The following is a 26,816-nucleotide window of genomic DNA, read 5'->3' as shown; positions in this document are numbered from 1 at the left end:
ATTCAGTGTTATTATAGAAAGATACGGGTTTAGAGTCATTGTGATGTCTGTATGTTTTATGCTTGTAGTGATATCTCTGGTATTTTTTCTCACAGGGTCCCCCTTAGGATCTCTTGTAGGGCTGGTTTAGTGGTGACAAATTCCTTCAGTTTTTGTTTGTTTGGGAAGACCTTTATCTCTCCTTCTATTCTAAATGACAGACTTGCTGGATAAAGGATTCTCGGCTGCATATTTTTTCTGTCTAGCACACTAAAAATCTCGTGCCAATTCTTTCTGGCCTGCCAAGTTTCAAAAGAGAGATCAGTCACGAGTCTTATAGGTCTCCCTTTATATGTGAGGGCACGTTTACCCCTTGCTGCTTTCAGAATTTTCTCTTTATCCTTGTATTTTGCCAGTTTCACTATGATATGTCGTGCAGAAGATCGATTCAAGTTCCGTCTGGAGGGAGTTCTCTGTGCCTCTTGGATTTCAATGCCTTTTTCCTTCCCCAGTTCAGGGAAGTTCTCAGCTATTATTTCTTCAAGTACCCCTTCAGCACCTTTCCCTCTCTCTTCCTCCTCTGGGATACCAATTATGCGTATATTATTTCTTTTTAGTGTATCACTTAGTTCTCTAATTTTCCCCTCATACTCCTGGATTTTTTTTATCTCTCTTTCTCTCAGCTTCCTCTTTTTCCATAACTTTATCTTCTAGTTCACCTATTCTCTCCTCTGCCTCTTCAATCCGAGCTGTGGTGGTTTCGATTTTGTTTTGCATTTCATTTAAAGCGTTTTTTAGCTCCTCGTGACTGTTCCTTAGTCCCTTGATCTCTGTAGCAAGGGATTCTCTGCTGTCCTGTATACTGTTTTCAAGCCCGGCGATTAATTTTATGACTATTATTTTAAATTCACTTTCTGTTATATTATTTAAATCCTTTTTGATCAGCTTCAGTGTTTTCTTAAATCCATTGAGTATCCTTATGATCAGTGTTTTAAATATTTACTCAGACATGTTACTTATATCTGGTCTTGTCCTGTTCTTTCATTTGAGATAAATTTCTCTGTCTTGTCATTTTGTGTAAGTCTCTGTGCCTGTTACTGTGTGTTAGGAAAATCAGTTACATCTCCTGTTCTTGAGGGTAATGGTCTTATGAAGAAATCCTGTAATGCTCTGCCATGTAGTGTCCCCTGTTCCCCTGGTCCTGGTGGTTCTAAGAGTGTCTCCAATGTTTGCTGCATGTGTTTGTTCTTTTGTTCTGTCCACTCTATCTCTCAGGCCATTTGTCTGCAGAGGCTCTCTTTATTTGTTGTGGGCAGTGTTTAGATCCTGGTCTGCATGCGGTACTAGGTGTGCTCTGGTCTACTTGTGAAATGAGGCTTGTCACCACTGCCACCAGTACTGAGGCCTTGCAAAACTCTCAGGTTTGGAGATATGGTGTTGGCAGTGGTTTGGGCCAGTGTTCTGGGGGAGAAGGCCCACCATACTGGAACTGGGGTAAGAGTGACTGGGAAGGGCAGATGCACTGTAGCATGGGGGGCAGGGATTGGGGTAAGAAAGGTAGGTAGTGAGTGTTGGCACTGTGGTGTTTCCCACAGGTAGCCCTGTGGTTATGCTGAGATATGGGGGAGCAAAATGGTTACAGCCATTTCCTCAGTTCTGGAGGGTTCTCTTTATGACTGCTGCCTCTCTGGGATGCACTCCAAAAACAGCAAGTAACCTACCCACCATGAGCCCCAGTTGCTCTTCAGATTGATGTTTCCATACTGTATGTCCATGGGTTGTTTGTCTGCCTCTTTTCCAAAAGTAATGTAATGCTTTCTGGGCTTTATCCCAGTCAAACCCACTGACCTTTAAGACTCCAGGCATTAAACCCCACTCATTTCCAGAAGTCATGTAATTCAGCCCCTCTTATTTTCCAAGCCAATTGCTATGGGGATTCAGTGTTCCTGTGCACTCCCCTGTGTGTTAGTTTGTCTCTCTTCCTTGTACATTACTGCAGCTCCCTTTCCGTGTCAGTGGCCACAATCTGTTTCTCTTCTAAACTGTATCTCTACACTTCCTCCCTTCTTTGATGTGGCCTTTTCTCTGCCTTTAGTTGTAAAGTTTGTTCTGCCATTCTTTAGGTCAATTTCTGGCATATTTAGAATGATTTGATAGTTATCTAGCTGTGTTCACGGAATGGGCTGGGCCTAGGGTCTTCCTACTCCTCTGCCATCATCCAAGACAAAAGCAACTCTAGTTTTTAAAGGAGGCAAACATTTCTGAATTTTTTAATGTTTATTTATTTTTTAGAGAGAGGGGGGAGTGGTAGAGAGAGAGGGAGACAAAGAATCTGAAGTAGGCTCCATGCTCCGAGCTGTCATCACAGAGCCTGATGCGGAGCTCAAGCTCAAAAACTATAAGATCATCATCTGAGCAAAAGTTGGATGCTTAACCAACTGAGCCACCCAGGCACGCCTCTGAATTTTTAGTAAAGGCTAAACATGTTTAGATTAAAAAAGCAATGTTATATTTCCAACCTGAGGATCGGAACCACATGCAACATTGAAATCCTTTCTGTTTTTAATTTTTGGTAAAATAACCCTTATTTCTTCCTATGAATCTTGGGTTGCAATGAAGGGGTCTTATTTTCTTTACCAAAAAAGGACTATATATTTCCCTGATATCTTATGTCTTGTGTTCTTCATGGTAGTATGATTTATGTTTAGAGTTGTGTTGTATTTTTATGGCTTAGGCATTCAGTATCAAGAAGCTATGGACCATATAACATTTAGAGTTCTGGGTCATGTTAGTTAGCCAGAGGTTCTCCACTGTAGGAACAATAGGCAAAATACTGACTGATATTCTTAGCAGGTAGTTTTTTTCTGAATCCTCCCTGAAGCAATATTTTGTTGTTGTTATTCTTATCTATTCTGACCTCCTCTTCTTTGACTCCATTGCACTGAAAAGTGAAATGGATTGTGTAAGTGTGAGGAAAAGAAGACTGATATTGGATAGTGTGTGATGAAAAATGCCTTTTCTTTCTGGTAAGATGGATTGCTGACAGTCAAAAGGATTGTGTTTTCATTCTCAGATCTCCCTGTTCCTACCTCCAATGCCAATAAGCGCACACACACACACACACACACACACACGTAAGGCCTTCTGGGAGGGCTTAAAATAGACCTGTTGGGGTACATTTTCATCATCCTTTGCCTCTAGGTAGAGTTCCTTAGACTCCACTTCTTCCCAGAGTGCGATTTCTCAGGCAAGATTCCAGTTATCCTCCGTAGACACCTATCTGATCTGCTGAATATCTTCATCTGGAAGAAACTAATCTATTGCTTTGTGTGCCAATCAAAGGATGAGGAAAAACATATGCATTTCTTTTTTTAAAGCTTTTAATTTTAACTCCAGTAAAGTTAACATACATTGTATTAGTTTCAGGTGTACAATACAGTGATTCTACAATTCTACACATTACTCAGTCTTCATGATGATAAGTGTACATTTTAATTCCCATCACCTATTTCACCTATGTCACCTATGTCCTCACCCACCTGCCTTCTGATAACTATCAGTTTGATCTCTAAAATTAAGTCTGTTTCTTGGTTTGTTTCTCTCTCTCCATGCTTTCTTTCTTTTACTTTGTTCATTTGTTTCTTAAATTCCACATATGAGTGAAATCATATGGTATTTGTCTTTCTCTGACTTATTTATTTGTCATTGTACTCTCTACTTCCATGTATGTAATAGTAAATGGCAATATTTCATTCTTTTTCTTAAGTTTACTTATTTATTTTGAGAGAGCGAGAGAGCAAGTAGGGGGAGAGTGGAAGGGGGGGAGAGAGAGAATCTTAAGCAGGCTCCATGTTGTCAGTGCGCAGACCCCAAAGTTGGGCTTGATCTCATGAACCATGAGATCATGACCCAAGCCGAAATCGAGTCAGATACCTAAGTGACTGAGCCACCCAGGTATCCTGATTTTGTTCTTTTTTTTATGGTTGAGTAATACTCCATTGTATATATATATATATACACACACACACACACACACACACACACACATATATTATATACTATATATATGTATACATACATTGTGTATATATACATTACACACACACATATATATACATTATATTATTATGTATATTATATGTATATATTATATGTATATATACATTACACACACACACATATATATACATTGTGTGTGTGTGTATATATATATACATATATATATAACCTCTTCTTTATACATTTATCTATTGATGGACACTTGAGCTACCATAATTTGGCTATTGCAAATGATGTTGCTATAAATATAGGGGTGCATATGTTCCTTATTATTAGTGTTTTTGTATTCTTTGGGTGAATATCTAGTCGTGTGATTACTGGATCATAAGATAGTTCTATTTTTCACTTTTTGAGGAGGCCTCATACTGTTTTCAAGAGTGGATGCACCAGTTTGCATTCCCATCAACAGTGCAAAGAGTTCCTATTTCTCCACATCTTTGCCAAAACTTCTTGTTTATCCTGTTGTTGATTTTAGCCATTCTGACAGGTGTGAGGTAGTACCACATTGTAGTTTTGATTTGCATTTCCCTGATGAAAAGTGACGTTGAGCATCTTTTCATGTGTCTGTTAGCCATGTGTATGTCTTCTTTGGAGAAATGTCTGCTCATGTGTACTGTCCATTTTTTAATTGGATTGTTTTGTTCTTTGTGTGTTGAGTTGTATCAGTTATTTATATATTTTGGATACTAACCCTTTATAGGATATGTCATTTGCAAATGTTTTCTCCCATCCAGTAGGTTGTTTTTTAGTTTTGATGATTGCTTACTTAGCTGTTCAAATCTTCTGTATTTTTATGGAATCCCAATAGTGTATTTTTACTTTTGTTTCCCTTGCCCCAGGAGACAGATCTATAGATCTTTTTTTTTTTATTACAGATGTTGCCACAGGGGATATCAGATAAACTACATCCTTGCTCTCTTCTAGGATTTTTACTGTTTCATATCTCACATTTAGGTCCTTAATCCATTTTGAATTTATTTTTGTGAATGGTGTAAGAAGACGTTATAGTTTCATTCTTTTGAATGTAATTGTGCACTTTACCTAACATCATTTATTGAAGAGACTGTATTTTTCCCATTGGATATTCTTGTCTTCTTTATCAAAGAATAATTGGCTCTAGTATTATGGGTTTATTTCTGTTTTTTTTTTCTATTATCTTCCATTGATCTATGTGTCTATTTTTGTGTCAGTACCATACTGTTTTGATAACTATAACTGTGTAATCTGGAAATCTGGAATTGTGTTGCCTCCAGTTTTGTTTTCTTTTTCAAGATTGCTTTGGTTATTCAAGGTATTTTATGTTTCCATACACATTTTAGGAGTGTTTGTTTTAGTAATGTGAAAAATACTGTTGGTATTTTGATCAGGATTGCATTACACCTGTAGATTGCTTTGGGTAGTATAGACATTTTAGCAATAGTTGTTCTCCTCATCCGTAAGCATGGAATATTTTTTTTTCCATTTGTTTGTTATCTTCAACTTCTTTTATCAGTGTGCTATAGCTTTTAAAGTACAAGTCTTTCACCTCCTTGTTTAAGTTTATTTCTAGGTATTTTATTCTTTTTGGTGCAATTTTAAATGGGATGGCTTTCTTAGTTTCTCTTTCTGCTATTTTATCATTAGTGTATAGAAATGCAACATATTTCAGCATATTAATTTGGTATCCTGAGACTTTACTGAGTTCATTTTTCAGTTCTAGTAGTTTTTGGTGGAATTTTTAGTTTTTTTTTTTCTATACAGTATCAGGTCATCTGCAGATAGTGACAGTTTTAAAATTTCCTTACCAGTTTGGATGCCTTTTCTTTACTGTATTGTATTGTATTGTATTGTATTGTATTGTATTGTATTGTTTTATTTTATTTTATTTTATTTTATTTTATTTTATTTTATTATACTTTTGTTGTCTGATAGCTGTGGCTAGGGTTTCTAAAATTGGTGAGGGTGGACACCCTTACCTTGTTCCTGATCTTAGAGGAAAATTGAGCATGATGTTAGCTGTGGGTTTTTCATATATGGCTTTTATTATGTTGAGGTATATTCCCTCTAACTCTAGTTTGTTGAGAATTTTTATCATGAATGGATGTTGTAGTTTGTCAAATGCTTTTTCTGCATCTACTGAAATGATTATGTGGCTTTTGTCTTTCTCTTGTTAGTGTCATGTATCACATTGATTTTCTAATACTGATCTACCCTTGTATCCTGGGAATCAACCCCACTTGGTCATGTTAAATGATTTTTTGATGCATTTTTGGATTTGGTTTGGTAATATTTTGTTAAAAATTTTAGCATCTATGTTTATCAGAGATATTGGACTGTAGTTTTCTTTTTTGGGGGGGTCTTTATCTGTTTTTAGTATCAGGGTAATGCTGTCCTTGTAGATTGAATTTGAAATCTGTCCTCCATCTTCCATTTTTTTTTTTTTTTTGGAATAATTCAAGGAAATAGGTGTTAACTTCTCTTTGAATGTTTTGTAGAATTTACCTGTGAAGCCATCTGGTCCTGGACTTCTATTTGTTGGCAGTTTTTCACTTACTGGTTCAGTTTTATTGCTAGTAATCAGTCTCTTCAATTTTCTATTATTTCCTGATTTGGTTTTGAAAGATTATATCTTTCTAGAATTTATCCATTACTTATAGGTTATTCAATTTGTTGGCATATACTGTTTCATAATATTCTCCTATATTCCCTTGTATATTGGTGGTGTTGGTTTTTATTTTTCCTCCTTAATTTTATTTTATTTATTTTATTTCTCCTCCTAATTTTATTTATTTGAGTCCCCCTTTATGTCTTTTTTTTCTGTGATGAGTCTGTCTAAAGTTTTATAATTTTTTTGACCTTTCAAAAGTATCAGGTCTTGGTTTCATTGACCTGTTACATTGGGTGTTTTTAGTCTCTATTTTATTTATTTCTGCTCTAATCTTTATTATTTTCTTCCTTTCACTGGCTTAGGACTTTGCTTGTTCTTTTTTCTTGCTCATTTATGTAGGTATGTATTGCTATAATCTTCCCTCTTAGAACAGTTTTGGCTGAATTCTAAAGATTTTGGTCTGTTGTGTTTCATTTTCACTTGTCTGCATGCATTTTTTATTTATTTTATTTATTTTTTATTTTTTAATTTTAACTTGTTTTATTTTCTATTTTTTTAAATTTACACCCAAAACTAAAAGGCAACTAACAGAATGGGAGAAGATATTTGCAAATGACATATCAGATAAAGGGTTAGTATCCAAAATCTATAAAGAACTTATCAAACTCAACACCCAAAAAACAAATAATCCAGTGAAGAAATGGGCAAAAGACATGAATAAACACTTCTCCAAAGAAGACATCCAGATGGCCAACCAACACATGAAAAAATGCTCAACATCACTCATCATCAGGGAAATACAAGTCAAAACCACAATACATGCATTTTTAAATTTCCTCTTTGATTTATTCATTGACCCATTTATTGTTTAGTTATATGTTATTTAGCTTATGTAGTTGTGGCCTTTCAGATTTTTTTCCTGTGGTTGATTTCTAGTTTCACAGTGTTGTGGTTTGAAAAGATGCATGTTATTTCAATCTTTTCAAATTTGTTGAGATTTGTTTTGTAACCTAACATGTGATCTATCCTGGAGAATGTTCCATGTGCACTTGAGAACAATGTGTACTCTGCTCTTTTGGATTGCAATGTTCTGAATACATCTGTTAAACCTATCAGTTGCAGTGTGTCATTCAAAGCCAATTGTTTGATTTCCTTGATGATTTTGTTTAGATGATCTGTCCATTAATGTAAGTGGGGTGTTAAAGTCCCCTATTATTGTATTATTATCAGTGAGTTCCTTTATGCTTGTTATTAATTGTTTTATATATTTGGATACTTCCATGTTGGGTTCATAAGTATTTGTAATTGGTATATTTTCTTCTTGGATTGTACCCTTTATGGTTATATGGTGTCCTTTTTTGTCCCTTATTATAGTCTTTGTTTGAAAGTTTGTTTTGTTTAATATAAGTATTGTTATCTTTAGGTTTCTTTTCACTTCCATTTGTATAATAAATGTTTTTCCATCCCTTTAATTTTTTTGTTCTTAAATATGAAATTTATTGTCAAATTGGTTTCCATACAACACCCAGTGCTCATTCCAACAGGTAGCCTCCTCAATACCCATCACCCACCCTTCTCTCCCTCCCACCCCCATCAACCCTCAGTTTGTTCTCAGTTTTTAAGAGTCTCTTATGTTTTGGCTCCCTCCCTCTCTAACCTCTTTTTTTTTTCCTTCCCTTCCCCATGGTCTTCTGTTAAGTTTCTCAGTATCCACATAAGAGTGAAAACATATGGTATCTGTCTTTCTCTCTATGACTTATTTCACTTAGCATAACACTCTCCAGTTCCATCCATGTTGCTACAAAAGGCCAGATTTCATTCTTTCTCAATACCACGTAGTATTCCATTGTGTATATAAACCACAATTTCTGTATCCATTCATCAGTTGATGGATATTTAGGCTCTTTCTCTAATTTGGCTATTGTTGAAAGTGCTGCTATAAACATTGTGGTACAAGTGCCTCTATGCATCAGCATTCCTGTATCCCTTGGGTAAATTCTTAGCAGTGCTATTGCTGGGTCATAGGGTAGATCTATTTTTAATTCTTTGAGGAACCTCCACACTGTTTTGCAGAGCGGCTACACCAGTTTGCATTCCAGACTTTTTCCTGTGGTTGATTTCAAGTTTCATAGCATTGTGGTCTGAAAGTATGCATGGTATGATTTCAATTCTTGTATACTTAGGAAGGGCTGTTTTGTGACCCAGTATGTGATCTATCTTGGAGAATGTTCCATGTGCACTCGAGAAGAAAGTATATTCTGTTGCTTTCGGATGCAGAGTTCTAAATATATCTGTCAAATCCGTCTGGTCCAATGTATCATCCAGGGCCCTTGTTTCTTCATTGATCCTGTGTCTAGATGATCTATCCTTTGTTGTAATTGGAGTATTAAAGTCCCTTGCAAGTACCACATTCTTATCAACAAGGTTGCTTATGTTTGTGATTAATTGTTTTATGTATTTGGGGGCTGCCGTATTCGGTGCATAGGCATTTATAATTGTTAGCTCTTCCTCATGGACAGACCCTTCAATTATTATATAATGCCCTTCTTCATCTCTTGTTACAGCCTTTAATTTAAAGTCTAGTTTGATATAAGTATGGCTACTCCAGCTTTCTTTTGACTTCCAGTAGCATGATAGATAGTTCTCCATCCCCTCACTTTCAATCTGAAGGTTTCCTCAGGTCTAAAATGAGTCTCTTGTGGACAGCAAATAGATGGGTCTTGTTTTTTTTATCCATTCTGATACCCTATGTCTTTTGATTGGAGCATGTAGTCCATTTACATTCAGTGTTATTATAGAAAGATATGGGTTTAGAGTCATTGTGATATCTGTAGGTTTCATGCTTGTAGTGATGTCTCTGTTACTTTGTGGTCCTTGCAACATTTCACTCACAGAATCCCCCTTAGGATTTCTTGTAGGGCTGGTTTAGTGGTGATGAATTACTTCAGTTTTTGTTTGTTTGGGAAGACCTTTCTCTCTCATTCTATTCTGAATGACAGACTTGCTGGATAAAGGATTCTTGGCTGCATATTTTTTCTGTTCATCACATTGAAGTTTCCTGCCATTCATTTCTGGCCTGCCAAGTTTCAGTAGATAGATTCGTCACTAGTCTTATGGGTCTCCCTTTATATGTTAGAGCATGTTTATCCCTAGCTGCTTTCAGAATTTTCTCTTTTTCCTTGTATTGTGCCAGTTTCACTATATGTCACACAGAAGATCAATTCAAGTTACATATGAAGGGAGTTCTCTGTGCCTCTTTGATTTCAATGCCTGTTTCCTTCCCCAGATCAGTGAAGTTCTCAACTATGGTTTGTTCAATACACCTTCAACACCTTTCTCTCTCTTCCTCTACTGGAATCCCTATTATATGGATATTGTTCCGTTTGAGTGTATCACTTAGTTCTCTAATTCTCCCCTCATACTTCTGGATTTTTTTATCTCTCTTTTTCTCAGCTTCCTCTTTTTGCATAATTTTACCTTCTAATTCCCCTATTCTCTCCTCTGCTTCTTCAATCTGAGCTGTGGTCGCCTCCATTTTATTTTGTACCTCATGTATAGCAATTTTAGCTCCTTATGACTGTTTTGTAGTCCCTTGATCTCTGTAGTAATAGATTCTCTGCTGTCCTCTATGCTTTTTTCAAGCCCAGTGATTAATTTTATTACTATTATTCTAAATTCATGGTTCGTTATACTGCTTAAATAATTTTTGATCAATTCGTTAGCTGTCACTACCTCCTGGAGTTTCTTTTGAGAAGAATTCTGTTACGTCATTTTGGATAGTCCCTGGAGTGGCGAAGAATTGTGGGGCACTTCCCCTGAGCTGTCTGGAGTAACTTGTGTTGGTGGGCGGGGCCACAGTCAGATCCAATGTGTGTCCCCAACCCACCGCTGGGGCCACAGTCAGACTGGTGTGTACCTTATCTTCCCCTCTCCCAGGGTAGGACTCACTGTGGAGTGGTGTGGCCCCTGTCTGGGCTACTTACACATTGCCAGGCTTGTGGTGCTGCTTCTATGGGATCTGGCATATTAGCCGGGGTGAATCTGCAAGGTGCACAGAGGTGGGAGGGGCAGGCTTAGCTTGCTTTGCCATGAGTGGTTTCCTGCGGGAGGGGTCCTGCAGCACCAGGAGGGAGGCAGAGCCTTCAGAGGGATGGATGCTCAGAAGTACAGCATCAGGTGTTTGTGCGGTGCAAGCAAGTTTGGTGATGGGAACTGGTTCCCTTTGGGATTTCGGCTGGGGAATGGGAGAGGGAGAGTGCGCTGGCCAACACCTTTATTCCCCGTGGAGCCAAGCTCTGTCTTCCAAGGCTCAACAACTCTTCCTCCTGTTGTCCTCTCGCCCTCCCGCTCTTGGAGCAGAGCTGTTGACTTCTAACATTCCAGATGTTAAGTGCTGCTGGCTGTCAGAACTCATGGGGTCTGGCCCCTCCGCTTTTGCAAGTCAGACTTGGGGGCTCTGCCTTGCTGGTTGGGCTGCCCCTCCACCGCCTGGCTCCCTACCACCAGTCCATGTGGTGTGCACAATCTCTGCACCCTTCCTACCCTCTTCCTTGCACCTCTTGTCTACGCTTGGCTCCAGACAGTTCATTCTGCTAGTCTTCTGGCTGTTTTCTGGGTTATTTAGGCAGATGTGGGTGGAATCTAAGTCCATCCCTTTACTTTCAATCTGCATGTTTCTTTAGGTGTGAAGTGAGTCTCTTGTAGGCAACATATGATTGTGTCTTATTTATTTATTTATTTATTTATTAAAAACATTTCTATTTAAGTTCCAGTTTGTTAGCATACAGTGTAATATTAGTTTTGGGTGTGCTATATAGTGATTCAACAATTTCATACATCACTGTGTTCGTCACAGCAAGTGCACCTTTTAATCCCTATAACCTATTAACCCATGGTCCCACCCTCCTCCGCTCTGGTAACTATCAATTTGTTCTCTTTAGTTAAGAGTCTTTTTCTTGTTTTCTCTCTCTCTCTCTCTTTTCCCCTATGCTGATTTTTTTTTTCTTAAATTCCAGGTATGAATGTAATCATATAGTGTATGTTCTTTTTGTGCAATCAGTCACCCTATGTCTTTTTATTGGAGCGTTTAGTCCGTTTTCATTCAAAGTAATTCTTGTTAGATACGTATTTATTGACATTTTGTTATTTGTTTTCTTTTGTTGTTTTTGTAGTTCTCTGTTTCTTCTCTTGCTCTTTCCGTGTGCTTTGATTATATTCTCTACTGATATGCTTGGATTCGTTTCTTTTTATTTTTTGCATACATATTATAGGGTTTAGATTTGTGGTTGCCATTAGGTTGACAGACGACATCCTATGCATATAGCAGTCTGTATTAAATTGTTGGTAGCTTAAGTTTGAACCCATTCTGAAAGCATTAAATTTTATTTTCCCCCAACATTTTATGTATATGATGTCATATTTACATCCTTTTATTTCATGAATCCCTTGAGTGAGTTTTATAGATATAATTGCTTTTACTACTTTTGTGCTTTAACCTCCATATTGATTTTATAAGTAATTAATCTACTACTTTTATTGTGTTTCGATTTAACTGAAGTTTTCCCCTTTCTTAATTTTCTTACTTCTGATTTTGGCATTTTTCCACTCAAAGAATTTCCTTTAACATTTCTTGTAAGGCTGATTTAGTGTGATCAACACTTGTAACTTTTATTTGTGTGGGGAACTGTTTACCTATCATTAAATTCTGAATGATAGTCTTGCTGGATACAGTATTCTTGGTTGCTGTTTTTTTTTTCTTTCAGCACTTTGAATACATCATGCCACTCCTTTATGGCCTGCAAAGTTTCTGCTAAAAAATCAGTGGATCACCTTATGTGATTTCCCTTGTATGTAACTGTTTTCTTTTCTCTTCCTAATTTAAAAATTATTTTTTTATCACTACTGTTTTTCCATTTTAATTATGTTTGTGTGAACCTATTTGGGTTGATCTTGTTGGCAAATCTCTGTACCTCCTGGATCTGGATGTCTGTTTCTTTGTCCAGATTAGGGACATTTTCAGCTATTATTTCTTCAAATAAATTTTCTTCACCTTTTTTCTCTCTTCTTCTTTTGGGGTCACTATAATGGCAAGGTTATTATGCTCTATGATGTTGTTGAGTTCCCTTAACCAATTTTTTAAGTTTATTTATTGATTTTGAGAGAGGGAGAGAGAGAAAGAGAGGGGCAAGGACGGACACAGAAAGAGGGAGAGAGAATTCCAAGCAGGCTCTGCCAACACAGAATCTGATGCAGGGATTGGACTCATGAACCGTGAGACCATGACCTGAGCCAAAATCAAGAGTTGGACTCTTAACTGACTGAGCTACCTAGGCACCCTTCCCTTAACCTATACTTACTTTCTATTCTTTTTTTGTTTTTGTTTTTCAGCTTGGTTGCTTTTTTAGCACTTTTTCTTCCAGCTCACTGATTTGTTCTTATGCTTCCCCTAATCCACTATTGATTCCCTGCAGAATATTCTTAATTTCATCTATTGAGTTCATCATCTCTGATTCGTTCTTTTTAATATGATGTATCTCTTTGTGGAAGGTCTCACTGAGATTTTCCACTCTTTTCTCAAGTCCAGTAAGTATATTAAGAACAGTAGGTTGAATTTTCTATTGGTCACATTACTTATCTGTTTCATTTGGCTATTGTGCTGGGATTTCATCCTATTCCCTCATTTATGACATATTCCTCTGTTTCCTCATTTTGTTTAACTCTCTGTGTTTGTTTCTGTGTATTAAGAAAGTGAGCTATATCTCTTGCTTTTGAAAGTGGTAACCTTACCAAGAAAAGTTCCTGAAATTCCCTGTAGAATTATGTCCCCTGTTCACCAGAACCGGGTGCTTCAGGGGTGTCCTATATGTGAGTTGTCTGCATTCTACTATTGTGGCTGAACCATATTTCCCTTCATTCAGCTGCAATGGACCACTTTGCTTGCTGTTGGCAGAGTTTGTTCCCTTTGTTGTTAAGGAACAGTCTTGGGCTACACTGGGCCTGTACTTGGGTCAAAGCTGATGCCTGCCTTCAACCTCATTTTCTGGGGCTTTGGTGCCACCAAAATACAGGGTGCTCTCCTGTATTGTTCCCTGAGAGGATGGTCTGCAGTTAGATCAGATGTCTGTCTGTTGGGGTTGCAATGACTGCAACTATAGGTCTTTATCCTTGTGCTTCCCCCTGTTGGTGGGTGGGGTAGCAGTCAGATCAAATGTTTGCCTCCAACCCACTGCTGGGGCTGAAGTTGAATTCATGTGTATGGTTATTTCTCCCTTTCCTGGGCAGGAGTCACTTTGGAGTGGTGCTGGTCATTGTTATGGCTACTTGCAGAATAAGATGTATCAGGAACCACTTTGGATGGACTACTGCCAAATGGGGTGGTTTATATGGGTAGAATCCACAAAAGAATGAAGTGTGCAGAGTACATGGTGTTGGCAAGCTAGGTGGAGAGTGTCATGCTAATTCCCACAGGTGTCTAGCCATCTAGGCTGGGTGGGGAGAGAAATAGTGCCCACCAGCTCTTTCGTTTGGGAAAAGTCTCCTAAAGATCACTGCCCTTCCTGTGCACACCCTGAGTTTAGTAAATAAATCTCCTCATATATTTCAAGCGCTTTTCAAACTACTGATTCCATGCTGTATTTTGGAAGGGTTGTTTATTATACTGTCTCATTAAGAGTATGTACTCAGTTCCCTATCACCCTCTGGCTGTCCCAGACCTAAGTCTGCTTATTTTTAAAATACTCAGAGTGAAGCCCTGCTGGCTGTTCAAACCTGTAAAGTTAAGCCTCACTGGTTTTTGAAGCCAAGTGTTATGGGGATTCATCTTCTTATTGCAGGTACCCCACGTCTGGGTTGCCTGACATAGGGTTTGTTCCTCTACCTTCTCAAAGCTTATAGTGTCCCTCCTGTTTGTGGTTAGTCTTACCAGGAGTTTGGTTCCAAACTGTGTCTCTGCCCATTCTACCCTTTTTGTTCTACCCCTCTACAGTTAACTGTGGTGATTGTGTTCTGCCAGTTTTGGGGTCATTTTCTGTGTTAGTTATCCTGATGGGACAAAGTGAACTTAGGGTCCTCTTTTTTTTTGTTTTTGGTTTCCTCTCTTATTTTAGTGGGTTTATCTGTTATTAGCTTCTTGAGAAAAGGTACATGAAAAGCATTTATTAATTATTTTCATTCTTTAATGTCTGAAAAAGTTTTAAATTCTGCATTCACACTTAATTAGTCCTTTAGGAGATAGAGTTTCACGATGGAAATAAATGTCCCTTAGAATTTTTAAAGCATTGCTTAACTGTTTTTCAGCCTCAGTGCTGTTATTGATGAGTTCATTACCATACTGATTCTAGATAAAACCTTTTTTTGTCTGCAGAAGTTTGTGGTCTTTTTGTACCCAGTGGTATGCAATTTTATGATTATACACCAATGCGGGTATATTTTTACCCATTGTACCAGGAATTTGTGGACCCTTTCATTCCAGTAACTCATATTGTTCAGTTCTGGAATAATTTAAAAAATTCATTGATTATTTAATCCCCATTTTTTTCTCTTTTATTTTTCTGTGAGTCATATTATGTAGTTATTGGGCTTCCATGACAGTCTTCTAATTTTCTTGTCTTTTCTGTGTTTTCTTTTTCTTTCTTTCTTTGGCATGTGGAAAATTTCCTTGGTTCTATCCAACCATCAATGGTATTATCTTCCTTAGCATCAAGCATATTCTGAAAGCATTGACACTCCTAGGAAAATCCTAAACTGATTCTTCTGAAATGGTCAATGTTCATCTCCAAGGGTGGTGTTAGGAAATTTTGTGCACCTAAGGTGTAATAGCTGAATGTGAAGGCTAACTAGTATTATAATTAAAATGTGGGACTTATTCTCAAAAAGTGGTCTGTAAGAGTTGTGTGGGTGGGTAAAAATTTTTAGGAAAATGGATGGAAAAGAGAGGTGTTAGAGAGAGACAGGAACCTGTGTCTCTAAACGGAAGAGGATTGATGATTAAAGCAAGGAATGAGTGATATCTACAGGATTACTTTCTCTTTGTATCTTATGAATATTTTCAAGGCTCACACTGTGTACAGTATTAAGCCTAAGACAAGTAATTGGTCTAAATCAAAACTTGGCTAACCTTAGACTGAGATTAATTGTGCAAATATTTATTTCATTCCCACTATTTATTTATTTACTCAACAAATATTTACTGTGTACTTACTATACATCAGGAACTCTTCCAGGCCATGAAGATATAGTGATAAACATGCCACAATTCTGACTTCATGGAGCTTATTAACTGCTAAACACTGTTCTAGAGGTAGAGAATATAATGTTGAACATGATAGCAAAGTCCCTATTCTTGTGTAGCTTATATTATGGTTTTATATGGGAGTAGACTGGTAATAAAAAAGGAAGATAATGTTGGATAATGATTAGTTTTAAGGTAAAAGAAAACAAGGTGATATGATATAGAGTAACTAGGTGACATTGAACTGAAATTTGGATGATTAGAAGAACCCATCCATGTGAAGTCTGGGGAAAAATCTTTATAGACAGAGGAAGAACTAAGAGTGTTACATGTCAGTGGGATAGAAAGGCTAGTATGGCTGAAGCATAGTGATAAAGAGGTAGTGGTATGACATGAAATGGGGTAGAAACAAATCAAATAGGATCTAGTTGTTTGTGTTAAAATATTTTGATTTTTAAATGATAGTAATAGATAGCTTTTGGAGGTCTTTAGGGAGGGTAATTAAATAATCTAACTTATATTTGAAAAAGATGACCTTCACTGCTCTTGTAGAATGGACCATACTGAGGTAATAATGTAAGTATGCAGACCTGTCAGGGGGCTATTGTGGCAATCTAGGCAAGAGAAATTATTGGATAGGGTATTAGCCATAGATATGGAAGAATATAGATGGATTTGAGATATTCTTTCAAGGAAAAATTCATAGGAAAGTCTGGCAGATTTGGTTTAGGACTATACTAAAAGAAGAGAATCAAGGCTTATTCCCTTTTTTGTTTGTTTGTTTGAGTGACCTGATGGATAGTAGTACCATTTCATGCGGTGGGAAAGGCTGGAGGAAGATCAGGTTTTGTGTGTTTGTGACATCAAGATTTCTGCTTGGGTATGTTAAGTTTGAGATGCCTATTGAATATACAAGTGGTGAGATAAATTAAGTAGTTGGATATACAAGTCTGGAGTTCAGGAATATAGTTAAAAAAGTCCCATCCCCGTATAGATGGTTTGTATATGGTTGTGCAGCTGCATAAAATTTTCTAGAGAGAAAGTGTGGATGGGAAAGAGGGGTTTCAAACACTGAGACATACCAACATTTAGAGATTGAACAGAGGAAGAGAAATAAGTAAGGGAAATGAGGAGAGGCCAGTTAGGTAAAAAGAGACCCAGGTGAATATTGTGACAATAAGATAAAAGAAAAAAGTATTTCGAGAATAAGAGAGAGTGATTGCTTCCCAGTGCTTGAATAAGGACAAAGAAGTTTCTACCTATTAGTAATATAGATGCCATTAGTGACCTTGAAAAGAATAATTTCAGTGGAATTTTAATTTTTAATTCCAATTGGAGTGGGTTTGAGTTTAGAAACTTAGGTAAAGTAGTGGATACAGTGACTCTAGGTGATAGTTTAAAGATGTTTTTCTGTCGTAAAGAGCAGAGGATTTGGGCAGTAGCAGAAAGGGAGCATGGAGTAATGATCACTAGACCAGAATAAGATAATAATGTAGAAGAGATTAAGTCCAGGTTTCAGAAGATCCTGAACTAGAAAAAACTTAAAGACTTAAAGAGAGACCACGGACATATGAAAAACCCACAGCTAACTTCATACACAATGGTGAAAACCTGAGAGATTTTCCTCCAAGATCAGGAATGAGACAAATATGTCCACTCTAACAGCTTTTATTTGACATAGTACTGGAAGACCTAGCCACAGCAATCAGACAAGAGAAAGAAATAAGAGGCATCTATATTGTTTTTTAAAGTAAGCTTCACGCCCAGCATGGAGCTTGAACTCATGACCCTGAGATCAAGACCTGAGCTGAGATCAAGAGTCAGACACTCAACTGACTGAGCCATCCAGGCTCCTCAGAAGTGTCTATATTGTTAAAGAAGAATTTAAACTGTCACTATTTGCAGATGACATTATATTATACATAGAAAATCCTGGACTCCACCAGCATTACTAGAAGTAATAAATTAATTCAGTAAAGTTGCAAGATACGAAATAAATACCCATACATCTGTAGTATTACTATACATTAATAACAAGGTAGCAGAAAGGAAAATGAAGAAAACAACTTTATTTACAACTGCCCTCAAAAGAATAAATACCTTGAAACAACAAAAAATGTGAAACACCTGTACTCTGAAATCTATAAAACATTTGATGAAAGAAATTAAAGTGACACAAAAAAATGGAAAGATATTCCATTTTTATGGATTAGAGGAATTAATATTGTTAAAATGTCCACATTACCCAAAGCAATCTACATATTCAATGAAGTCCTTATTAGCTCACTCTCTGCCGCAATCTTGGTTTTGCATTCCCTGCACAAAATGCCTGGTGAAGTCCCTAAAACCTCGCTACAGAGTAGGAGTTTCCACAGATCCAGGCTGTGAGACAGGGTCTGGAGCAGAATCTGACAGTGATGGGGCGCCTGGGTGGCTCAGTCGGTTGGGCGGCCAACTTTGGCTCAAGTCATGATCTCACTGTGAGTTCAAGCCCTGCGTCGGGCTCTGTGCTGACAGCTCAGAGCCTGGAGCCTGCTTCCAATTCTGTGTCTCTCTCTCTGCTCCTGCCCTGCTCACATTCTTTCTCTCTCTCAAAAGTAAATAAGATTTTTTAAAAATTAAAAAAAAGAATCTGATAGTGATGAATCATTACCATAGCTAGAGGAACAGGATTCCACACTGGCAAATATGCAATAAGCTCAACTGGCAGCAGCAGCTGAAATCAATGAAGAACCAGTCAGAAAAAGCACAACAGAATGAAAAGAAGGCATGGAAGGCTATGTCCAAACTGAGTCTTCAACAGGTTACGAGTCACTGTCCAGAAACCTAAGAATATTCTCTTTGTCATCACAAAACCAGATGTCTACAAACACCCAGCTTCTGATATCTACATAGTTTTAGGGGAAGCCAAGTAATTGGATTTATGTCAAGAGGCACAACTAGTAGCTGCTGAGAAATTCAAAGTTCAAGGTGAAGCTGACTTCAACATTCAGGAAAACACACAGACTCCAACTGTACAAGAGGAAAGTGAAAAGGATGAGGTTTTTAGAACAGGTGTAAATATTAAGGACATAGAATTTGTCATGTCGCAAGCAAATGTGTCAAGAGCAAAGCCCTGAAGAACAACAGTAATGACATTGTAAATGCTATTATGGAATTAACAACATAACCATCTGAAAATGAGGATCATTTGTTGGTGTTTCATAAGAATAACTGAAGCTTGGTTTGAAATTTGTACTGTTTCTATCATTAATAAAGTTATGGCTTCTTGTTGGATAAAAAAGAAATCCCCATCAAAATACCAACAGCATTTTAAACAAAACTAGAACAAATATTAAAATTTGTTTGGAACCACAAAAGACCTCAAATATCCAGATCAATTTTAACAACAACAAAAAAACAAATCTAGAGGCATCACAATCCCAGATTTCAAGATATACTACAAATCTGTAGTCATCAAAACAGTATGGTACTGGCCCAAAAAAATAGACATATAGTTCAATGGAACAGAGCAGAAAGCCTAGAAATAAACCCATGATTATATGATTAATTATTAATCTTCCAAAAATAAGGCAAGCATATACAATGGGAAAAAGACGGTCTCTATAACAAATGGTGTTGGAAAACTGGTCAGCTACATGCAAAAGAATGAAACTGGGCCACTTTCAAACACCACACACAAATATAAACTCAAATGGATTAAAGACCTGAAACCATAAAACTCCTAGGAAGAAACATAAGCAGTGATTTCTTTGACATCAGCAGTAGCAAACTTTTTCTAGCTATATCTTCTCTGGCAAGGGAAATGAAGGCAATAATAAACTATTGGGAATATACCAAAATAAAAAGCTTCTGTGCAGCAAAGGAAACCATCAACAAAACAAAAAGGAAACCTATTAAGTGGGTGAAGATTTTTGCAAATGATACATCTAAAAAGAGTTAATATCCAAAATACATAAAGAACTTATACAACTCAGCACCAAAACAAAAAAAAAAAAACTGATTAAAAAATGGGCAGAGTACCTGAATAGACACTTTTCTTAAGAAGACATATGGATGGCCAACAGACACATGAAAAGATGCTCAAAATCATTAAACATCAGGGAAATGCAAATCAAAACCACAAGGAGATGTTACCTTACACCTGTTAGAATGGCAAAATAAAATAGAAGAAATAACAAGTGTTGGTGAGGAAGTGGAGAAAAAGGAACCTTCATATAGTATTGGTGGAAATGTCAATTTGTGCAACCAATGTGAACAATATGGAGGTTCCTCAAAAAATTAAAATAGAAATACCATTATGATACAATAATTCCACTATTGGACATTTTCAAGGAAAATGAAAGCACTAATTGAAAAAGATATATGCACCCTTATGTTTATTGCAGCATTATTTATAATAGCCAAGATATGAAGCAACGTAAGTGTCCATCAATAGATGAATGGATAAGAAAGATGTGATATATATATATATATATATGCCATAAAAAAGGTTGAAATCATGCTATTTGACACACATGGATGGTCCTAGAAGGTATTATGCTAAGTGGAGTTAGACTGAGAAAGACAAATGCCATATGATTCTACTCATAAGTGGAATCTAAAAAGAAGAAGCAGGCCTCTGAATATAGAGAACTGATAGTTTCCAGAGGGGATGGCAGTGGAGGGCTGGGAAAAATTGGTGAAGAGAAGTGGGAGATACTGGCTGTCAGATGTGGAATGAATAAGTCACAGGAATAAAAGGCACAGCATACGGGGAAAAAAGAGACCATGGTCAAGCCTGTTAGCACTTTCTTGCATTTAACCTTTGCAAATATTCCTTTTATTCTTCTACTTCCCTTACTTAGACAACTGTAATTTTCATCATAAAGAATAGGGAAGTCCTGATCTGTAAGATGTGCAATGTAATCTGTGTCCCTGACTTGCCTAACCTACTTTTTACTACCTCTAGTTTTACAAACCTGGTTCTTTTGGGGCTAACAGTGTTATCGCTGGACTTGTAGGATGGCATGCTAAATCAGATACAGGCCTCGTGGACATAGATTCATCACATTTGATATCTATAATGTTCTACATTGTGTCTGTGAGTTAAGCTTTATATATTTTGTGACCTAATAGATAATCATCTAGATGATTATTATAGTTACCATTTATTGGTTGCTTACTATGTTCCAAGCACTTCATGAATTGGGGTGTGTGTGTGAGTGTGTGTGTGTGTGTGTGTGTGTGTGTGTATGTACAGGTATATGCGTGTACATGTATATAGTTTTGTTAATTCTTGCCACAATTTTTTTTTACATTTTTAAAATATTTATTTATTTTTGAGAGACAGAGACACAGTGCAGGCAGGGGAGGGAAGAGAGGTGGGGAGAGACACAGAATCTGAAGCAGGCTCCAGATTCTGAGCTGTCAGCACAGAGCCCAATGCGGGGCTCGAACCCACAAACCATGAGGTCATGACCTGAGCCAAAGTCAGACGCTCAACCAACTGAGCTACCCAGGAGCCCAATCCTTGCCACAAATTTATTAAATTGGTACTATCATTATTCTCATAATATAAATTAGGAAACTGGGGTATAGGGAGGTTGAGTACCTTACACTGTATCATACATCAAGGAAGCTTATGCCTAGGTTTGTGATTATGAAAGTCATGCACTTAATCACTGATATATATTGCTTGAATTATTCTTTATTTAAAAAAATATAGTTTATTGTCAAATTGGCTAACATACAGTGTGTAAAGTGTGCTCTTGGTTTTTGGGGTAGATTCCTGTGGTTCATTGCTTACATACAACACCCAGTGCTCATCCCAACAAGTGCCCTCCTCAATGCACATCACCCTTTTCACCTCTCCCCCACCCCCATCAATCCTCAGTTTTTTCTCTATATTTAAGAGTCTCTTATGGTTTGCCTCCCTCCCTCTCTGTTTGTAACTATTTTTTCCCCTTCCCTTCCCCCATGGTCTTCTGTTAAGTTACTCAATATCCACATATGAATGAAAACATATGACATCTGCCTTTCTTTGACTTACTTCACTTAGCATAATACCTTCCAGTTCCATCCACGTTGCTGCAAATGGCATGATTTCATTCTTTCTCATTGCCAAGTAGTATTCCATTGTATATATAAACCACATCTTTATCCATTCATCAGTTGATGGACAGTTAGGCTGTTTCCATAATTTGGCTATTGTTGAGAGAGCTGCTATAAACATTGGGGTACAAGTGCCCCTCTGCATCAGCACTCCTGTATCCCTTGGGTAAATTCCTAGTAGTGCTATTGCTGGGTCGTAGGGTAGTTCTTTTAAAAAAAATTTTTTAGACAAAATATCTTTTATTCTGAATTAAACAAAATCAAAATTCTAAAGAAGTAGTTCTTATAAGATACCCTGAAATATTTTTAGTTGTGTAAGTTTTCTTTAAACCTGAATTAGCTCAAATGTGTCAGTATAATATCTTTTTTTATCTGTATGGAGACCAAAACAACTACAACCACAGTAACACTTGACAGAATTTTGATGTCTGAGAACCCCTGGACATTGGACAGCATCCAATTAAAATATCAGTGTTGCTTTCATTTATCAAAAAAAATATCTTATCAAGCTCCCAAAACAAATTTGAGGAGTTAAGTTGGGTTTGAAGAGAAAGACCAAGGTAAATCTGGGAACACACTTTTCATCTGATGAAAGTTGAAATCCACATATACATTCTAATCGAAGACCTGTCCCATGTAGGATTTTTCAAGTTTTTAAAGAGTCTACCAGGCCAAACCCTTTGCTGCCTTTACTGCTTTTGCTTTGCTTTTCCCCTTCCCTTTTTCTCACTATGCCTTCAGCCTTTTCCTTTGTCTCTGGTTCATCCATATGGGGTATTGTCCATGCTGGTCTAGATGACTCTTTTTGGTTCTCTTAATATCAGTCTCCATCTTCATGTCATCTTTTTCATCTTGTACCACACATTCAGTTTTCTCTTGACAATGTTTAGGTACCACCACAGTTGCTATCTCTTGAACATCTTTCATTAAAACATCATTATCTATTTTAAGAATACTTTTAAGTCTGCTGAGTTCGTGTGGGGCACCCTTTTATCTCTTTTCAGAATGCATCTTCCTTTTCCACTTACTCCATAAGGTTTTCGCCATATGTTACCTGGAAAGCAGGAAAGTCAGAAACTCGCAGATGGCATGCAGACCACGCTGACTGGAAGTCGTCTCTATTTTTAATTTTTTGATGAACCTCCACACTGTTTTCCAGAGTGGCTGCACGAGTTTGCATTCCCACCAGCAGTGCAAGAGGGTTCTCGTTTCTCCACATCCTCACCAGCATCTGTTGTTTCATACGTTGTTAATTTTAGCCACACTGACCCATGTGAGATGGGATTTTGATTTGTATTTCCCTGATGATGATTGATGTTGAACATCTTTTCATGTGTCTGCTGGTAACCTGGATGTCTTCTTTGGAAAAGTGTCTATTCATGTCTTCTTCCCATTTTTTCACTGGGTTGTTTTTCAGGTGTTGGGTTTGGTAAGTTCTTTATAGATTTTGTATACTAACCCTTTATCCGATATGTCATTTGCAAATATCTTTTCCCATTCCATCAGTTGCCTTTTCCTTTTGTTGTTTCCTTTGCAGTGCAGAAGCTTTTTATCTTCATGAGGTCCCAATAGTTCATTTTTGCTTTTAATTCCCTTGCCTTTGGAGATGTGTCAAGTAAGAAATTGCTGCGGCTGAGGTCAGAGAGGTTGTTGCCTCTTTTCTCCTCTAGGGTTTTGATGGTTTCCTGTCTTACATTCAGGTCCTTCATCCATTTTGAGTTTATTTTTGTGGATAGTGTAAGAAAGTGGCCTAGTTTCATTGTTCTGCATGTTGCTGTCCAGTTCTCTCAGCACCATTTGCTAAAGAGACTGTCTTTTTTCTTTTGGATACTCTTTCTTGGTTTGTCAAAGATTAGTTGGCCATACATTTGTGGGTCCAATTCTGGGTTCCCTATTTTATCCCATTGGTCTATATGTCTGTTTTTGTGCCAGTACCATACTGTCTTGATGATTACAGCTTTGTAGTAGAGGCTGAAGTCTGGGATTGTGATGCCTCCCACTTGGGTTTTCTTTTTCAATATTACTTTGGCTATTCGGGGTCTTTTGTGGTTCCATACAAATATTAGGATTTTTTTTCTAGCTTTGAGAAGAGTGCCAGTACAATTTTGATTGGGATTGCATTGAATGTGTAGCTTGCTTTCGGTAGTATTGACTGTTTAATAATATTTATTCTTCCAATACATGAGCATGGAATGTTTTTCCATTTCTTTGTGTCTTCTTCAATTTCGTTCAACAGCTTTCTATAGTTTTCAGCATACAGATCTTTTACATCTTTGGTTAGATTTATTCCTAGGTACTTCATGGTTCTAGGTGCAATTGTGAATGGGATCAGTTTCTTCATTTCTCTTTCTGTTGCTTAATTTATTGGTGTATAGAAATACAAACGATTCCTTTACATTGAGTATGTATCCTGCGACTTTGCTGAATTCATGTATCAGTTCCAACAGACTTTTAGTGGAGTCTTTTGCGTTTTCCATGTCGAGTATCATGTCGCTAAAAGTGAAAGTTTGAATTCTCGTGTCAATTTTGATGCCTTTTATTTCATTTTGTTGTCTGATTTCTGAGGCTAGGACTTCCAACACTATGTTGAACAACAGTGGTGAGAGTGGACATCCCTGTCATGTTCCTGATCTCAGGGAGAAAGTTCTTATTTTTTCCCCATTGAGGATGATATTAGCTGTTGGATTTTTATAAATGGCTTTTATGATGTTTAGGTATGTTCCTTCTATCCTGACTTTCTCAAGGGTTTATTAAGAAACGATGCTGTATTTTGTCAATTGCTTTTTCTGCATCTACTGACAGAATCATATGGTTCTTATCCTTTCTTTTATTAATGTGATGTATCACATTGATTGATTTGTGAATATCAAACCAACCCTGCAGCCCAGGAGTGAATCCCACTTGATCATGGTGAATAATTCTTTTTATATGCTGTTGAATTTGATTTGCTAGTATCTTGTTGAGAATTTTTGCATCCATTTGCATCAGAGATATCGGCCTGTAATTCCCCTTTTTTGTGGGTTCATTGTCTGGTTTTGGAATCAAGGTAATGCTAGCTTCATTGAATGAGTCCAGAAGTTTTCCTTCCATTTCTATTTTTTGGAACAGCCTGAGGAGCATAGGTATTACCTCTGCTTTAAATGTCTGGTAGAATTCCCCTGGGAAGCCATGTGGTCCAGGACTCTTATTTCTTGGGAGTTTTTGATAACTGATTCAATTTCTTCACTAGTTATGGGTCTTTTCAAATGTTCTATTTCTTCCCCTTCGAGTTTTGGTAGTGGGTGGGTGTCCAGGAATTTGTCCATTTCTTCCAGGTTGTACAGTTTGTTGGCAAAAACTTTTCATAGTATTCTCTGATAATTGTATTTCCGAGGGGTTGGTTGTGATACGTCCAATTTCATTCATGATTTTATCTATTTGGGTCCTCTCTTCTTTTTTTTGACAAGTCTGGCTAAGGGTTTATCAACTTTGTTTATTTTTTCAAAAACTAGCTTTTAGTTTCATTGATCTGTTCTACTGTTTTGTTTGTTTCTTTGTTTTTTATGGTAGGAATGTTTACTTTTTTTTTCAATATATGAAATTTATTGTCAAATTGGTTTCCATACAACACCCAGTGCTCATCCCAAAAGGTGCCCTCCTCAATACCCATCACCCACCCTCCCTTCCCTCCCACCCCTCATCAACCCTCAGTTTGTTCTCAGTTTTTAAGAGTCTCTTATGCTTTGGCTCTCTCCCACTCTAACCTCTTTGTTTTTTTTTTTTTCCTTCCCCTCCTCCATGGGTTTCTGTTAAGTTTTGATTCTATATTGTTTATTTCTGCTCTGATATTTATTATTTCTGTTCTTCTGCAGGCCTTAGCGTTTCTTTGTTGTTCTGCTTCTAGTTCCTTTAGGTGTGCTGTTAGATTTTGTATTTGGAATTTTTCTTGTTTCTTGAGATAGGCCTGTATTGCAATGTATTTTCCTCTTAGGGCTGCCTTTTTTTTGCATCCCAAAGGGTTTGGACTGTTGTGTTTTCATTTTCATTTGTTTCCATATTTTTGTCTTGTTTTCTTTCCATATATTTTTAAATTTCTTCTTTAATTGCCTGGTTGACCCATTCATTCTTTAGTAGGATGTTCTTTAACCTCCATGCATTTGGAAGTTTTCCACACTTTTTCCTGTGGTTGATTTCAAGTTTCACAGCATTGTGATCTGAAAATGTGCATGGTATGATCTCAATTCTTTCATATGTATTGAGGGCTGTTTTGTGACCCAGTATGTGATATGTCTTGGAGAATGTTCCATGTGCACTTGAGAAGAATGTTTATTCTGCTGCCTTAGGATGAAAAGTTCTCCATATATCTGTCAAGTCCATCTGGTCCAGTGTATCATTCAGGGCCACTCTTTCTTTATTGATTTTCTGTCTAGATGATCTGTCCATTGTTGTAAGTGGAGTATTAAAGTCCCCTGTGATTACCACATTCTTACCAATAAGACTGTTTATCTTTGTGTTCAATTGTTTCATGCATTTGTGTGCTTTTAACTGGGTGCATAAACATTTATAATTGTTAGCTCTTCTTGATGGGTGGACCCTGTAATTATTATATAATGTCCTTCTTCATCTCTTACTACTGCCTTTAGTTTAAAATCTTGTTTGTCTAAGTATGGCTACTCTCACTTTCTTTTGACTTCCAGTAGCATGATAGATGTTTCTCCATCCCCTCACTTTCAATCTGAAGGTGTCCTCAGGTCTAAAGTGGGTCTCCTCTAGACAGCAAATAGATGGGTCTTGCTTTTTTTTTATCCATTATAATACCTTATGTCTTTTGATTGGAGCATTTATTCTGAGGGGCTAAGTCCAGAGAACTAATGACAATTCGAACCTTTA

General features: G+C 37.1%; 2 pseudogenes; one reads left to right on the top strand and one right to left on the bottom strand.

Moving 5' to 3' along the window:
* Positions 1–19,023, top strand: part of LOC123594380 — a 79,754-nt pseudogene extending 60,731 nt beyond the window's left edge.
* A 3,575-nt stretch (positions 19,024–22,598) lies between these two features.
* LOC123594505 lies at positions 22,599–23,053 on the bottom strand (annotated as a pseudogene).
* Positions 23,054–26,816: the final 3,763 nt, after the last annotated feature.

Source organism: Leopardus geoffroyi, chromosome X (genome assembly GCF_018350155.1).
Source record: "Leopardus geoffroyi isolate Oge1 chromosome X, O.geoffroyi_Oge1_pat1.0, whole genome shotgun sequence".
In the NCBI taxonomy this organism is placed as follows: Eukaryota; Metazoa; Chordata; class Mammalia; order Carnivora; family Felidae; genus Leopardus; species Leopardus geoffroyi.
The sequence above is the reverse complement of the archived record's forward strand: the minus strand, read 5'-3'. Positions and strand labels throughout refer to the sequence as shown.